General features: G+C 42.6%; 1 pseudogene; it reads left to right on the forward strand.

The window, feature by feature from the left end:
* Window positions 1-1,143: 1,143 nt before the first annotated feature.
* LOC149226705 (aspartate aminotransferase, chloroplastic-like) overlaps window positions 1,144-12,937 on the forward strand; it is a 40,051-nt pseudogene continuing 28,257 nt past the window's right edge.

A 12,937-nucleotide genomic window follows, 5' to 3' on the forward strand; every position in this document is an offset into this window, starting at 1 on the left:
TTATTGCATTTCATTTTTAGGTGTCTCATTCAGTTATTTTACTTGCATTCCACTAGGGGCATGCCATAATCTGACGGGAGGGTCTTGTTATCCATTACCCCTCATGTCTTATACCTGCTATCTCAGGTCTTTTAATCAAGCTTTTAAAGTCACTTACAATCCTGTTTTAGTCTTTTGATCAGCAGAGTCAATTCAGTCACTAGGTCTAGGGTTTCACAAATTGTGTCTTCAAACTGTCCAATAATGCCAGCATGCCAGAGGGAGGTTTTATTTCACAAAATTTTATCGTCATATGGATGGATTACGACTTTTCTTCAAAACTCTGTTTTGAATAAAATTCGTCATTTCTTTTTGTAATAAATTGCCATGTAATTTTCAAAATTCTTCAGTTGTTGAAATCTCCAGGCGTAGCCCTGGTCTTCCTTTGTCAAGACATGCCATTATCCCTGCAAAAATCGCCAAAAGATTCATTATTCAAGTCAGAAAAATCAGAAGGAAATTTGAAAAGACAGAAGTTGTATTAAATGCAAAAAGTGCCAAAGTTAAAAACATTACAAAATGGGTTATTGAGAAGCAAAAATTTAATCCATCTCTATATAAGATATTTCTCAAGTTATTAATCCATTTTCATCAAGAGATATTTAAAAATCCAAGAGAGAAGTCGATGTTGGAGTTTGAAGGGACGAAACTTTGAGTTTAGAAGGCCGAATGTGTATTGGAATACAATGCGGCGCATTGGGATAGGTCGCGGCACACCCATAGAGCGCGGTGCATAGAGCCGAAATACATTATGCATTTTCCAAAGGGCGTAGCGCATCCACGGGGCGCGGCGCATCCACAGGGCACGACGCACTGGGCTTGCGCGCGGCGCACAGAACCTCCAAGACAAAAAAATCATTGTGGCTTCAATAAAAATCAAATCCATTACTCCATGAGGGATTTTCGTTGCTTGAAACTTTCATTGATGTGCCAAGAGGTCAAAGGATATTGATTTGAGGGTTAAAGGAAGGAATTTTGTGTTTGACTGTGCGTTGAAAGGCCGTGCGGCGCATTGGAGGAGGTCGCGGCACACACAGGCCGCATGGCGCATTGGACGAGGTCGCGGCACACACAGGCCGCATGGCGCATCGGGGAAATTCCGCAATGTTAAATTACACTGTCGCGGCGCATCCAGGAGGTGCGGCGCCCTCGGTTTGTGCGCGGCGCACAGAGCTGACAGGCCAGTTGTTTATCCCTGCAGTCATCAAAACTCAATAGCGCCATGTCTTTTGCTCCAAGTAAGTCTGAGCCTTCTTGCTATTGAATTTATCTTGTGTTGAGTGTTGCTTGGAGGGAGAATTCAAAGGTTTGAAGTTTGAAAATATAAACCCTACATTTATATCAAAATCTGCTCCATTGGGTTTTGTGATTGGTGTTTTTAAATGATGATTTTGGTGCCAAGTCTCCTCTCTCACTTGTGATCCCTTCCCTTTCATAATCCTATCATTATTAAACTCCCAAAACACTCATATCCCTGCTTCCCATTTTCCCTATACTAAACTCCTATATCATTTATCTCTCGTATCATTCACAAAATCCTTAAATCCCCACTCCCTAAACACAGTCAAGTGACTGTTTTCACATTTCTTCACTTGAAAAACTCCATCATCCGCTTTTCCCACTGTCCCATATTCCTCACAGTCCCATTTCCCTTTGGCACATTCGGCATTGAAAAACACATCACCTATTTCTCTTTGTCAAACGAGTCAAACATACACATTGTAGCACCATGATAGAGACAGATTCATCACATGAGCAAGAATATGAGAAAAACAATGACTCAACCACTGAGCTTAATGTGCCGAGAAGGGCTCGAAAAGGTGGCAGACATGTCAAGGAAGAGCCTACTTCTTTAACTCAATTGCAAGTCTGCCCGCTTGCAATGACATGCTTTCAGCAGCTGTCATGCTTTCAGTATTGTGAGATGATTGCTCAGATCCAGCATCATCAGGAGTTAGTTCGGTTGTTTGTTTTACATTTGCATGATAGTCATGTTACTCTTGCTGGAGTAAACTTCATCTTGACACCAGAAACCATATCTCAAGCTACCGGGATACCGAATATAGGGGATGAGTGGAACAAGAGGCAGCAGTTGGATAGATCATATTATGAACCTTACATCAGGCCTAGCTATTTGAGACAGCTCAGGAGAGTATTCCCATTTCAGTTTCTGAAGGAATCTTATGTGCCATTGATGAGACTCATTATCAGATACTTCAGTTGTGAAGGTCGCTTCTCACGCCTCTATGCATACCATATTAGGTTATTGATGCATTTCACGAGAGTGAGGTTGATGAACATTCCATATTTCATGTGCCAAAACATCAAGAGGATGACCACTCTTGTGCAGAAGAAGACTCCGGAACAGCAGTACAACAACATTTACCACTATGCACTCATCAAGATCATTGTTGTGCATCAGCTTGGTTTGCAGGGTATCACATGGGAAGATTTCATTTCCCGTGAGTTTTTCACAGCTTCAGTAGTTCATCAGGAGTTTGTCCATCATACTGGTGAACCTTCATATCAGCATGGAGGTCAGGAGGCAGAGACTACTAGTGTGCCGGCATATGTCACCTATCAGAGAGGCATGAGAGGATTGTTTGCAGCAGCAAAGTGAGTGTTATCTCCACCCAGTGTGGAAGGGGCCTCGCTTCCGACATTAGCACCATAGGTACAGGACAAAGGCAAGAGGCCAATGCAGGATGAGGGGCCTTCAGGTGAACAAGAGACCGACTTCATTCTCATTCATGATGATGATACAGATATGGGCCTGGAAAGTGCCAAACTTAGAGAGATCATCCAGGAGCAGCAAACAGAGATCAAAGCCTTATCCCTTGACTTGGAGAGGGCTAAGTGGACTATGAAATACTTGGAGCAGAGGAAAAAACAGCTTGAAGATCAGCTAGCAATCATGGAGTTAGAAAACATCTGCAAGAATCACCAAGCTGCACAAAGGAGGAGGATTGAGCTCACTTCATTGGAGCAAGAGATTAATGAGGATTGGAGTCTTGGCTCGAAAGAATCAACATCCACTTGGAGAGACTACTGGACAAGGCCGATAGAGATAAAGCATTGTTGAGACACATGGTTTTCCATTACAGGGCGCGACATATGAGTTCCAAGGCACGAATAAGGAATCTAAAGGCAAAATTGAAGAAGGCGACAAAGAAGCAAAAGAGGCAAAAGGAGCATGATCGACTCCAAATTTTGGCCGAAGCTTCTTTGGCTGAGCATGGTACTTGATTGGGGACCTACAGCCCAAATTTCAAGAAATTTGGAGAAAATTTTGTCAATTTTGAATTTTTTGGCTTTAAAACAGGTTTTTCTGCCCAACGCGTAGCGCCACTTGGCACGCGCTTATAATTGGGAAATCTCTAGGAGGAAAACTTTACATTTTTTTATTTTTCATCAAAAGTTATGTATGCTCATGGATTACCTAAGGATTTTATCAAGTTATGGGTTGCCTAAAGGGTCAAAAACACCCTAAAAATGACCTCACTGCCCCTATTTTGACACATAGGAAGCAGCCTTCGGCGATTGAGGTTTTGGAGGGGTAAATGACATCCAAATTCAGAAATTCCACTTGGGTTGGAAATTAGACAGACAGGGCTTTCCAACAAGCACACTTGGGCTCACTTTGGACTTTAGGAAGTGCCTCAAAATCAGCTCCAAAGTGGTGCGGCGCATACAGATTTTGGCGCGGCGCATAAAGAATTTTGCCCTGTTTTTCACTTAGCAGCTCAGAATTTCGCCCAGTTTTGACCAGTTTTACTTTTTGATGTAATTATTGATCTATCTTGATGTAACTTGATGACTATGATGTAATTTTGGCACATATTTACTTGTTCTAGAGGATTCATTCATTAAGAGGTGAAAATTAAATGAATGAATCAGTTTCCTAGCATATAGGGGTAAGTTGTTTGACTACCTAGATTTCAGTTCCTTATTTAGAATTAGTTCAAACAGCTCCTAGAATGATGAGCTTGACCCCTAGAGGCAAGGGAATGGGTTGGGCTAGTCTATATCATGCAATTCCTAAGTCATTTTCAGGGTTGGACACTTGGGATTGCTTGGCACTCTATTGTACATTTCTTTTCTGCAATTTTGGCAAAGGAAGGACTAGGGTTTTGCAGCACTTGTTGGGATCCATGTGGCTCTATGTTTTTATGGTGTGTTTCTCTATGTATTTGTAAGTTCACTGATGTTTATGTGTATCATTTTCCCTTCTCTTGTCTTCTGCAATTAAACAAATGAGTGATTAAGGTAGAATTCATTGGACTGCTATGCTCTACCTTGATATTTTGTTTAATTCTTCATGTTTTCATCTGTTTGAGGAGGACTCTTGAGACCTTCTTGCCCTCCTTGGCTCCTCACTAGTCTGATCCACCCATTCATTCAATCCAAAGCATCAAAACTACTACCTATCTTGCCCCTACCTGAACTCTGCAAAAATTTGGCCTCATCCCCGGACCCAAAATTTGCCTGTCCCTTTTTTCCAACAAAACCCCCAAAAACTCAAATCAATCCTTGCACTTCATACCTAGCCTAAGATTAGTTGTTAAATTGGTCATCTCAAGCCCCATCTGATTATCCTTTGCTGAGATTGACTGGAAGAGAGCCCTCCCCTGTCCTCGTAGTACTAGCTACGAGGCTGTGCGTGGTTTGATGTGGACCTAGAACCTTGTCTTTTCAGCCTGAGGCAAATCTAGGCTCTAACAACACCAACCTCCCTTGCCTGCTGAAGCCTCGTAGCCCACAAAGGCACTAGCCAACACTGCTCTCCAGAAATACGCAGAGCAGTCCAGCTACACTGCACTCAGAAATTGCGTAGAGGTGTCTTTCCAAGACCCTCGTCCTGCAGCAGTGCTTTGAGCCTCAAAATTGTGTAGTGGTGTCCAAGTTGTCTTTTCACTCTTGCATGCAGAAACTACGCAAACGAGCCTCCCGAGGCTTCATTCTGGTAATAGTCACTATCCGTTGAAATTGTGTAGATCTACCCTCTCAATGACTACAGGAAAAGGTGACATGCTAAAATCGCTTCCAAGCAGTTGAGGAGAAGGACCGAGGAACCAAGTAATGGAAAATATTAGGACCGCATGTAAACTCTATCAGATGCATGATCATCTTGAGGGTAAGTATGGTAAGTAAAGAACATCTTCCGAAGTACAACTCTTAGTTGAGTTTGCAGGACTTCTTGTCATTGTCATATCATCCAGTCCTCAGTAACATGCCAGTGTACAAACACCAAAAGTCATCTCATGTGTTTCTTCTACATGTCTTTCTTATTTTTCACTTGTTCGACCAACTGTCGTCTTCCGCATGTTCATTGCTATGTCATGCTTGCGACCTCGTTCTAGTGATGTTGAAGGTTGTGTTTTCGATGTATGCACTATCGCACAAGCGTCGTCATGGTCGTTCTACAATCTATCACAAGCATCGTGCTTGTCGCTCGCACCATCGATTAGTGATGTTGAGTATATGTTGTCTTGATCGTCTGAGGTGTCTTATCGTTAAGTTATGTTGATTGTGTGTTTTCAAGGTCATGTATGCACAAATTCACTCACTCACACACTTAGTCATTTTGTTGAAGTTCTGACAATTAGATCACCATCTAATAGCTGTACCTTCACCCTGTAATCGACTCGACTGACTATCACCCAGAACAACGTAGAAGTGTCCAACAAGCCATTTCAATATGCGTTGCCCGCAAGCTGATCAACCAACCCTCATGCTGGTCAATCGAAGAGTTTGATCTAGTAGTGACCCCGGGACTCACTCCCCTTAAAAATTGTATAGAAACTGCAAACCTTTCCCGCTTTTCTAACTGAGGAAACTGCGAAGATAGGCTGGACAGACGCCAAGTGCTCCTCCCTGTCTCCCTCCAAGAATTGTGCAGTTTTTCTAGCCAGCCACGCAATCGGTAGGTTAGGTGCGCACGCAGAAAATTGCACAGATTTTTGAGCAAACTCCTCTGCAGCCCAACATCCCGCTTAGCTCGGAAACTGTGCAATGGTGTTCAGTAGGTTAGCCTCCCAACAATTGTGCAATTTTTGTCTGCAGCAACCCCGCAACCCACTACCAGCTCCCTCTAGGAATTACGCAATTTTTGTTGCCAAGCCATCCCACTGCCAGCTCCCTCCAGGAATCACATAGTTTGTCCTGTCAAGCCTCTTGAAGCCCACAGCCAGCTCCCTCCAGGAATTGCGCAGTTTTTGCTGCCAAGGCCCTCAGCTGCCCACACTAATTCCCTCCAAAAATTACACTGACCTCTATGCAATTTTCACCAGCAGTGCCCGAGCTCACATCCCAGCTTAAAAATTTTCCTGTGCAGTTTCACAGCATTGTCCTCTCTCCCAGTCCCCTGCATTCGAAAAACAAATGGTCATGCATCATGGTAGACTAGTAGGTTTATGGATTTGATGTCATATTGTCATGAGTGATCGTAGATATAGGTACATGAGTAGACATGACATGACGACGGATGGGATGAACAAGGAGAGTACATGCAAAAATATGTGTTCACAAATAGACGAACAAACGATGCATGAGAGGAGATGTGTTGAACAGACAACCATGTGAAGATGTGTTCGCAAATGGACAAACAAACAAACATGCGAGGATATATTTTCGCGAATGGACGGACATGTCAAGCATGCCAAAGTACAAGCAAGGAACAATGTGCACATACGACATCAAGCGAACCCCAATGAGCATCGAAGACTCTACACACCTCGCTATGCAGAGGTGAAGCTATGATACACCAAGAAGACATCCATCACTCAATAGCACTGCAGTTCGACATGCAGACCAGCAGCAACATGAACATACCAGCACTATCATGTCGAGTAGTGTCATGAGTGATGTCGGCCACATCACTACTATGGGCCATATTGTGTAACTCAATGTAATGTAACGTGGAAGAACAAAATACCCACATGTCATAAGAAGAGCCATGTAAAGCTAAAGATTTAAATAAGTCAAACAGTCATGAGGGAAGTCAAATAGTCACAAGGTCTAGTTTTACCATTGGCTATCAATACCACCTCATTTGTACATGCCAAGGACTTTTTCACCTTGGCTCCTCCCACATAGCCTTGAGAGTCTATAAAATTTTTCTTTGAGGAGTGAGTAGTGGTTCCAACGCCCCGCCTACGGGGTTAGTGATGTATGGTGTATTAGTGAGTCTTAGAACTTTTTCTTAATTCAGAAGCCTTCTAACAAGACAACACGTTTTCAAACATGTGTTGTAACTATTTGTAATATTAACCTTGAACACTTGTAATACATGTTGCTTTAACCTGTGTTAATCAATTGAACTCATAAAGTTTTTCTAATACATATATTTATGAAAATGTCTTGTATAAGTTGTTAACATCATATTTCCTATGTTTGTTACCTTCCCAGACATCAGACAAAACCTTTCACGTAAACTTTTTATAATGACCGTCGCACTCGCATGGATTGTCCTACTTGGTGTTGTACGTGCTATCTTCCCTTGTGTGTTGTGATTTCCGCATCCATATGGACTACTCCTCCGGAAGTTGTGCATGTCCTATTGTGTTGTGTGTCTCTAACAAAGTTGGGACTTCCTCCCTTTAGACTGGAGACTCGCTTCCACCCTCTCTCTCTGTGGTGACAGAAACTTGACGCAAGTTATCAGGCACACAAACCTCGATGTTCTTAAACAAAGCAAACCACTTTCATGTGCTGACAAGCAAGAGCTAAGGCATATATTTAAGAGAATGTCAATCGGGCCATCATACTGGATGGGACTCTACACCAAACAATGCGAGGTCTAGTTGGGACTTCATACCGAGGATATCCCCTATTGTTGGTGGGTTCATCACCATCAACATTTTGGCACTAGAAGGAGGGCCAGATGACAATCTGAGTCCTCAAAATCTGTGTTGAATCTTCACACGTCTATCATGGAGATTGTTATAGTTCACCCTCTGAAATGTTTGTCCAATGGACATATATTTCACATCGAGAGGGAGTTCTGGGATGACTTGTCACAAATCACGTATGATGGTGAAGGCGAAGTGGCTTGGCTTGAGCACTTAGATGACTTCCATGCGCTCATGGAGAACATGGAAGGTTTTAATGAAACAGAGGTCTGTTCGCTGCTCGCACACACACTTCGCTACCACACGATGCGATGGTGTAGCATACTACCTCATAACTTTGTGCACTCATTCGAGCAGTTTAGTGATCTAATTGAATATGTTTTTCACCATTTTGATCCTGAAGCACTTGATAAAAAATTGTTAAAACAACGGAAGGCCCTACATGAATCGCCTATGGATTTTTCGTAGCACTTCCGTCTATTCATGTTTGAAGCTCTGAAAAATCAAATGAAATTCCAATATCTCATGGACAGATTTGAATATTTCCTTACCAAATCACTTTGTCCCAAGATGAAGTTGAAGTTCAAACCCCGCTCGGCATACTTCGGTGATGGAGTTGCACAATCACAAGTGGACACAGTCGCTGTCACAAGTGACTGTCCGCCTTCCCCTCATCAAACAACTCCAACACCACAGAGTGATGTGGGAGAACATGCGCACATGTCTTTTAAACTGTCATATCCTGCCACCATCACTACTCTCAATATATGCGCAAATTTGGTTGGGAAGCCCATGGGTTGTCATACACACTTGTTACGTCAACCTCCATCTCCGCGTTGTATTGATCCTCCAGATTGCACTGTCTTGTGTTCTTTCATTCCAGACTCTACACCTGTTGTGAACGAGGATCAAGCCATTGACAAAGTTGATGTTGCACAACCAACCTACGTTGTCATTCACGAAGAGTATGAATGAGCAACTGAGCATGATCCGCGGTGAAGGATGACCTCCTTCTGTCCATGCCTCCTCCACTTTTCCCTGACATCGTTGGTGATTATGTTATATCTTATTGTCCCTGTGTTAATCTATCCATGGATGCATCTACTTCCAATCATTCACAGAACGCGCCGAATGTCAGCATATCATTTAACAGCGGAGAGGAAAAATTCTTCATTAAAAATCCACTTGAACTTTCATCTACTTTTTTTGGAAATGCAGAGGGTGAACATTCTTGCTTCTCATCTACCCCTCTATATGATTCATCAAATCATGAGGATGCCGACAAACATCCTGGATTTCCTGATCATGGTTGTTGTGATATCTAGACTTCTTCATCTAATCACGATGTTGATTCACTTGTTGTTAATCTATCTAAGATACTAGTCTGTGATGATTTATCTATTGACAAAGTGGAAACCCCCAAGGCTGTCGAGGCACTTCAGCCTGAGCTGATGGTTATGTCAGGCCCTCGTTGTCCTGAGGTTAGTTCCACTTCTAATCAGAAAAGTTTCAAAACACCCGAGGCTCCTCATCACTCATATGTATGCACTGAAGATCAATCCAACACACAAATTTTGCTTCCTCCACTGGAATCACGTGATCCCATTGCTTGCGCACTAGAGGAAGCATTCACAGCAAACACACTTGAAAGGCGTAAGTTGTATATTTTTCTCATGTTTGCTTATCTGCCACAGTCAAGAGAGTGCATATGTTTATCGTCTTATGCAGTGTGTCATAGTACCATGTTAAGTTTGTAGAATGTTTGTCTTCTGCATTCACTCTTTTCTTTTTTGTGGATGTTTTAGAACTCTGAGCATGTTTGTGTTCATTGTTATATCTTTTCTGTTAGCTGGTTCGCTTTATTGTGCTTCTCACGAACCATGCCTTCACCAACATGGGCCAGCCAATGTGTCGGTGGCTGCGCTGGAAATATGACTTCACATGAATAGGCCCATGCACTATTTAGCGTAGGAGTAGGAGTAGTCTTTGCTTCTTTCTTTTCTTTTCTTTCTGGTTCACATGTTTGTTTGCTTGCTTTCTTGGTTTGGTTTTCTTGCTTACATGTTTTGATTTCACTTTACTTCTACTTTTTGCTTTTTTATTTCTTTGATTGCTTGTACCCATAGGTCAGCCTCTTGTGAAACCGTGTTTGGCTCTCAAGACAAGCCAAGCGAATCCAAGAGGATCTGTACAATTATCAACATCTGGTTATTTGTTGTCCTCTCTCTTTATGATGAACTTGTTGTCTTCAGTCGATGATGCCTTGATGGAAAATACATTTTGTTCAGAGTGAGTCTTGGTGAAAACATAACGCTTGCACTCTAACTAACACCACCTACTCTAGTCAGTTGTTTTGGGTTAACCATTTTCAGCTCAGTCAAGTAGAGTAAGGTGAGGGGGGAACCTTAACAAGTATGTCAAAGGTATACATAACATACTTCTCTGAAGGAACAACCTCTTCTTCTCTCAATAAGTTGGGATCCATCTTCCACCTCTGAAATAAATTTGTGCCTACGCAAAGTTCTATTAAAAAAATGATTAATGCAAAAGAAGAGAAAGGCTTCCTGCGTAGAGAGGTGATGCAAGTAACTTCACTAGGGTATTGACCAGGCTCTCTGACAATGAAGCGATGCTTGTGTTCCTGCGTGACTCTTCAAGGTACTATCCAGGCCTGATCACAACGAAGCAACTCCAAAGATGAAACTTAAACTTTGACTGTCATATTACTTGTGCACCAATATACCCCTCATCTACAATTGAAACAAATAATTTGACTTGGCTTGGAATGTGTGCCGACCGATTGAGAGAATGGTAGGGACTACATCTTTCAATCAAGCTAGTGTGGAAACCACGATGATCAAAGAATCGAACAATACTTCCGGAAGGGTTAGACTCACTTTTCACGAAACAAGGTCCATACAGAGAGCTGAAGTTCTACCAGTGTGTTGCCAAGTGTTGTAGCGGCTACAACCAACCTCCAAAATTTTAGCTCGCATGCAAATTTTGGAGCCTACCTTGGATCTTGCGATCAATTATCCCTGGCCTCTTGCTGGTAAGTTGATGATTTCAAGCCCCCTCCTTGATCTTAAGAGTTTTCCGTGTTCTCATATTCATGCAGCATGTGTCATATTTTTTCATAGGGGTTTTTGTTTGTCATACAAATGGATTGTTGTCTTACCTTTAAGGGAATTGTATGCGTATGAGAGGTTGTCATCACATAGAAATGTTTCACACTCACCTCATGCACTCACATCATGAAGGTTTTTGCATCAAGTAAAGGATGTCTTATGTATTATGGATGGTCTACGTTGTGTCACAAAGTGTTGTGTGTGATCACAGTCGATTCCTACCAGTGTTTGCATATGTTTCATTGATCTCACACTTATCCATTTTCCCAAGCAACCTAGCCTCCTCCAACTTTTCGGAAGTGTGTGCTTTGCTTCTACAACCATCAATCTTCCTCCCTTGCCTACTGAAACCGCGCAATGTGCAGAAACACTAACCTCCCTTGCTTGCTGAAACCCCGCAACCCATAGAGGACCTAACCAGCACTGCGCTCTAGAAATGTGTAGAGCAGTCCAGCTACACTGCTACTCATAAATTATGTAGAGGTTTCCTCCCAGGACCCCCTTCCTGCAACAATGCTTTGAGCCTCAAAATTATGTAGTGGTTTCCAAGTTGTCTTGTTGGTCTTGCATGCAGAAACTATGCAGACGGGCCTCCCGAGGCCTCATTCTGGTAGCAGTCACTGTCCGCTGAAATTGTGCGGATCTACCTCTCAGTGACTACAGGAAAAGGTGACATGCTGAAATTGCTTCCAAGGAGTTGAGGAGAAGGAACAAGGAACCGAGTAATGGAAAATATCAGGACTGCATTCAAACTCCGTCAGATGCATGATCATCTTGAGGGTAAGTATGGTAAGTAAAGAACATCCTACAAAGTACACCTCATAATTGAGTTTGCAGGACTGCTTTTCATTGTCATATCATCTAGTCCTCAGTAACATGCATGTGTGCAAACAACAAAATTCATCTCATGTGTTTCTTCTACATGTCTTGCTTCTTTTTCACTTGTTATACCAACTATCATCTTCCGCATGTTGATTGTTATGTCATTCTTGTGACCTTGTTCTAATGATGTTGAAGGTTATGTTTGAGTTGTGTTCGCCGGGTACACATCTATCGCACTCACACATAATTTTGTATGCACTTTCGCATAAGTGTTGTCGCGGTCATTCAACAATATATCACAAGCATCGCGCTTGTCGCTCGCACCACCGATTAGTTAGTTGAGTATATGTTTTCATGATGGTTTGAGGCGCCTTGTCGTCAAGTTATGTTGAGTGTGTGTTCACAAAGATGTGTATGAACAAATTCACTCGCTCACACACTTAGTCATTTTGTTGAAGTTCTGACGACTAGATCTACCTCTAACAGTCGAACCTTCACCCTACAATTGACTTGACCGGATGTCACCCAGAATAGAGCAGAAATATCCAACAATCCATTTCAATCTGCGTTTCCCACAAACTAATCAACCAACCCTCCTGTTGGTCAACCAGAGAGTTTAACTAGGTAGTAACCCCGAGATTCACACCCCTCAAAAATTGCACAAAATCTGCAGACCTTTCCCACTTCTCTAACTGAGGAAATTGTGTAGACAGATCAGACAGACATCAAGTGCCTGTCCCTGTCTCCCTCAAGGAATCGCACATTTTTTCTAGCCAACCACCCAGTCAGCCAGTCAGCTGCTCACCCAGAATATTGCACAGTTTTCTAAGAAAGACCCTCAGGAGCCCAACATCTTGCTCGGCTCAAAAACTGCGCAAAGGTGTTCAGCAGATCATCCTTCCAACAATTGCACAATTTTTTTCTCCATCAACTCCACAACCCACTACCAGCTCTGTCCAGTAATTGCGCAGTTTTTGTTTCCAAACCATCTCACAGCCCATTGCAAGCTCCCTCTAGGAATTGCATAGTTTTTTCTACCAAGCCTCCTTAATCCCGCAACAAGCTCTCTCCATGAATTGTGGATTTTTTCGCCCAAGC

This window comes from Pinus tabuliformis, chromosome J (genome assembly GCF_031772625.1).
Source record: "Pinus tabuliformis cultivar Carrire ecotype Pingquan chromosome J, CPIR1, whole genome shotgun sequence".
Lineage (NCBI taxonomy): Eukaryota > Viridiplantae > Streptophyta > Pinopsida > Pinales > Pinaceae > Pinus > Pinus tabuliformis.